The sequence below is a fragment of the Schistocerca piceifrons genome, unplaced genomic scaffold, assembly GCF_021461385.2.
Source record: "Schistocerca piceifrons isolate TAMUIC-IGC-003096 unplaced genomic scaffold, iqSchPice1.1 HiC_scaffold_936, whole genome shotgun sequence".
NCBI lineage: Eukaryota > Metazoa > Arthropoda > Insecta > Orthoptera > Acrididae > Schistocerca > Schistocerca piceifrons.
Window position 1 is genome coordinate 5,086,288 of NW_025729208.1, and position 5,000 is coordinate 5,091,287.

Genomic DNA, 5,000 nt, shown 5'->3' on the forward strand with positions numbered 1-5,000 from the left:
TCCTTACAACAACGTGTAACCTAACCTAACCCATGTTGTACCTTAACCTAACCCATGTTGTACCTTAACCTAACCCATGTTGTGCCTTAACCTAACCCATGTTGTGCCTTAACCTAACCCATGTTGTCCCCTAACCTAACCCAAGTTGTCCCCTAACCTAACCCATGTTGTCCCTTAACCTAACCCATGTTGTGCCTTAACCTAACCCATGTTGTGCCTTAACCTAACCCATGTTGTCCCCTAACCTAACCCATGTTGTCCCCTAACCTAACCCATGTTGTGCCTTAACCTAACCCATGTTGTCCCCTAACCTAACCCATGTTGTGCCTTAACCTAACCCATGTTGTCCCCTAACCTAACCCATGTTGTCCCCTAACCTAACCCATGTTGTCCCCTAACCTAACCCATGTTGTGCCTTAACCTAACCCATGTTGTGCCTTAACCTAACCCATGTTGTCCCCTAACCTAACCCAAGTTGTCCCCTAACCTAACCCATGTTGTCCCCTAACCTAACCCATGTTGTGCCTTAACCTAACCCATGTTGTGCCTTAACCTAACCCATGTTGTGCCTTAACCTAACCCATGTTGTCCCCTAACCTAACCCATGTTGTCCCCTAACCTAACCCATGTTGTGCCTTAACCTAACCCATGTTGTCCCCTAACCTAACCCATGTTGTGCCTTAACCTAACCCATGTTGTCCCCTAACCTAACCCATGTTGTCCCCTAACCTAACCCATGTTGTCCCCTAACCTAACCCATGTTGTGCCTTAACCTAACCCATGTTGTGCCTTAACCTAACCCATGTTGTCCCCTAACCTAACCCATGTTGTCCCCTAACCTAACCCATGTTGTCCCCTAACCTAACCCATGTTGTCCCCTAACCTAACCCATGTTGTCCCCTAACCTAACCCATGTTGTCCCCTAACCTAACCCATGTTGTCCCCTAACCTAACCCATGTTGTCCCCTAACCTAACCCATGTTGTCCCCTAACCTAACCCATGTTGTCCCCTAACCTAACCCATGTTGTGCCCTAACCTAACCCATGTTGTGCCCTAACCTAACCCATGTTGTGCCCTAACCTAACCCATGTTGTGCCTTAACCTAACCCATGTTGTCCCCTAACCTAACCCATGTTGTCCCCTAACCTAACCCATGTTGTCCCCTAACCTAACCCATGTTGTCCCCTAACCTAACCCATGTTGTGCCTTAACCTAACCCATGTTGTCCCCTAACCTAACCCATGTTGTCCCCTAACCTAACCCATGTTGTCCCCTAACCTAACCCATGTTGTCCCCTAACCTAACCCATGTTGTCCCCTAACCTAACCCATGTTGTCCCCTAACCTAACCCATGTTGTCCCCTAACCTAACCCATGTTGTGCCCTAACCTAACCCATGTTGTCCCCTAACCTAACCCATGTTGTGCCTTAACCTAACCCATGTTGTGCCTTAACCTAACCCATGTTGTCCCCTAACCTAACCCATGTTGTCCCCTAACCTAACCCATGTTGTGCCTTAACCTAACCCATGTTGTGCCGTAACCTAACCCATGTTGTGCCTTAACCTAACCCATGTTGTGCCTTAACCTAACCCATGTTGTGCCTTAACCTAACCCATGTTGTGCCTTAACCTAACCCATGTTGTGCCTTAACCTAACCCACGTTGTCCCCTAACGTAACCCACGTTGTCCCCTAACGTAACCCACGTTGTCCCCTAACGTAACCCACGTTGTCCCCTAACGTAACCCACGTTGTCCCCTAACGTAACCCACGTTGTCCCCTAACGTAACCCACGTTGTCCCCTAACGTAACCCACGTTGTCGCCTATCGTAACCCACGTTGTCGCCTAAACCTGCTCTGTAATTGTTATACGACTCGTTCAATTAGTGTAGTGTTGCCCACCCGCAACCCTCGCAATATAGTTCGCTACTCGCACTGCCCGCTCCCCTGTGTATCGCTTCATGTTAAACACCTTGCAAGTCTTGCTGACTTTCCACATGCTCCTGCTGTACACTGTAATGTGGATGGCAGCAGGGCGTACATGCCGCCCCCCCCCCCCCACCTCTCCCCACGTCCCCACCTTGCCCCCTGCCTTCGCAAGGTGGTTGGTGACAAGTTTGCATGTTCAATGCCCTTCGCATGCGACGTACGCAGGCTACGTTGTGGTGCGGCCTGTGTCAACTGTCCGCTGATGTCGTACGCGTGAACCACAATCTGTACTGCACATTCGTCCTTATGTACTGAATGATACATCGTGGCACATGTGTGACCGTACAACGACTGCGCCCAAAAACGGCGGACCATACAGTGCAAATATTGTGCACGCATCTACGTGTCGTCTCCCTATGAGAGCTGGATTGCAGTGTGGTACGCCATAGAGACGTGTGGGAGGAACGGACGCCGTGGATGGCGATCAGCATGAGCTGTCTGTTGATGTATTCGGACCTAGTCGTCTCTCCTCACACACCGTGATGGCATGGTGCAGCGCGTTCCATATCTGCGACATGCTACAGAAGCCGGTTGACAGTCGTTCGAGCAATGGACATCGCATACGTACGGGGGCCACCTTCCACGTATTGTCTAGGCGTGCACATTTTGTTGCGTGTATGTGGGCAGACGTAGTGTGGCGTGACACCTGACACAGGCATGCAATAATGGTTGAAGTTGCAAATGGCGATGGACGCCTACGTTTTCTGGTGAAGTTACGCAAATGAAGAAATGGTAACCCGTTGTGGTGCGGTTGTTCTCGCTAGGGGTGAATCGGTGATGGCGACGATAGGTTGAGGTACTAACCGGTTGTTCCAGCGATACCCACCATGCCGACGAAACTGAACGGCATCTGGGTGTGAAGCGATACGCGGCGGTGGCTGGGTGGGACCGTCCCCGGCCGGTGAGGGGGCGCCTCCCGGCGTGCTGGCCGCGCGGTGCGTGGGCGCACGCGCTACAGCCGGCTGGTGGGGGCGGCCAGTGGCAGGCGCGCCGGCCGACGGACGCGGCAGGCGTCGCAGCTGCGCGCCGGCGCACCCTGCGCGCGGCGCCGTGCGGCCAAAGTAGGTCCTCGCGGGCCCGGTGCGAAGCGCGGTGGACATCTGCAGTGTGCTGGTCCGATTGAGGACTGTGTGCGTTGAGGATGCGCCGCCGCCCGGCGCTCGGCGCCGCGACGCCGTCTGCTGCTCGGTCGCCCCAGCGGTTCTCGCTGGTGGTTTGTATCGCAGCTGTGCGGATGTGTTGGCGTGTGCGCTGTGCTGGGAGAGTTCGCTTCGGCACCCAAGTGGGGCTTTTGTCCTTCTGTGGCGCTGGCGTTGGAGCTGCCGGTCACCGTAGGTGGCGCGTGTTGTCTCCCGCCGGCAATGCCACGACAGCACGCTCCCGGGCCTCTGTCGGCAGCGGCAAGCTCAGTTGGGAGCACGGGTGGTCGCACCGAAAGCGTCTACTCGCCTAACTCCGGGCGATTGCGCCTCTCTCGAACCCGACCAAGTACTTGGGACGGCGCTGCGCGCCGCCGGGACCTGAGAGGGTTTCGAGGTGTATTGTGCAGGGGAGCTCAGCCTCCTCCTGTTTGCAGAATGATTGAGCGGACGCTTGCGTGTTCGCGCGGGCCCCCGGGACACACTCCCGGGCGGCCGGCTGCTCAGCTCTAGTTGACGCAGCTCCCTGGTTGATCCTGCCAGTAGTCATATGCTTGTCTCAAAGATTAAGCCATGCATGTCTCAGTACAAGCCGCATTAAGGTGAAACCGCGAATGGCTCATACCCACGTTACTTGGATAACTGTGGTAATTCTAGAGCTAATACATGCAAACAGAGTCCCGACCAGAGATGGAAGGGACGCTTTTATTAGATCAAAACCAATCGGTCGGCTCGTCCGGTCCGTTTGCCTTGGTGACTCTGAATAACTTTGGGCTGATCGCACGGTCCTCGTACCGGCGACGCATCTTTCAAATGTCTGCCTTATCAACTGTCGATGGTAGGTTCTGCGCCTACCATGGTTGTAACGGGTAACGGGGAATCAGGGTTCGATTCCGGAGAGGGAGCCTGAGAAACGGCTACCACATCCAAGGAAGGCAGCAGGCGCGCAAATTACCCACTCCCGGCACGGGGAGGTAGTGACGAAAAATAACGATACGGGACTCATCCGAGGCCCCGTAATCGGAATGAGTACACTTTAAATCCTTTAACGAGTATCTATTGGAGGGCAAGTCTGGTGCCAGCAGCCGCGGTAATTCCAGCTCCAATAGCGTATATTAAAGTTGTTGCGGTTAAAAAGCTCGTAGTTGGATTTGTGTCCCACGCTGTTGGTTCACCGCCCGTCGGTGTTTAACTGGCATGTATCGTGGGACGTCCTGCCGGTGGGGCGAGCTGAAGGCGTGCGACCGCCTCGTGCGTGCTCGTGCGTCCCGAGGCGGACCCCGTTGAAATCCTACCAGGGTGCTCTTTATTGAGTGTCTCGGTGGGCCGGCACGTTTACTTTGAACAAATTAGAGTGCTTAAAGCAGGCAAGCCCGCCTGAATACTGTGTGCATGGAATAATGGAATAGGACCTCGGTTCTATTTTGTTGGTTTTCGGAACCCGAGGTAATGATTAATAGGGACAGGCGGGGGCATTCGTATTGCGACGTTAGAGGTGAAATTCTTGGATCGTCGCAAGACGAACAGAAGCGAAAGCATTTGCCAAGTATGTTTTCATTAATCAAGAACGAAAGTTAGAGGTTCGAAGGCGATCAGATACCGCCCTAGTTCTAACCATAAACGATGCCAGCCAGCGATCCGCCGCAGTTCCTCCGATGACTCGGCGGGCAGCCTCCGGGAAACCAAAGCTTTTGGGTTCCGGGGGAAGTATGGTTGCAAAGCTGAAACTTAAAGGAATTGACGGAAGGGCACCACCAGGAGTGGAGCCTGCGGCTTAATTTGACTCAACACGGGAAACCTCACCAGGCCCGGACACCGGAAGGATTGACAGATTGATAGCTCTTTCTTGATTCGGTGGGTGGTGGTGCATGG

General features: G+C 54.0%; 1 non-coding gene across 1 annotated transcript in view; it reads left to right on the top strand.

Moving 5' to 3' along the window:
* The first annotated feature begins 3,651 nt into the window (after positions 1-3,651).
* The window catches only part of LOC124771410, a 1,882-nt gene continuing 533 nt past the window's right edge, over positions 3,652-5,000 (top strand). Inside the window, exon 1 of the ribosomal RNA XR_007013420.1 lies at positions 3,652-5,000. This exon is cut by the window's right edge and continues 533 nt beyond it. This is a non-coding gene — a ribosomal RNA (small subunit ribosomal RNA).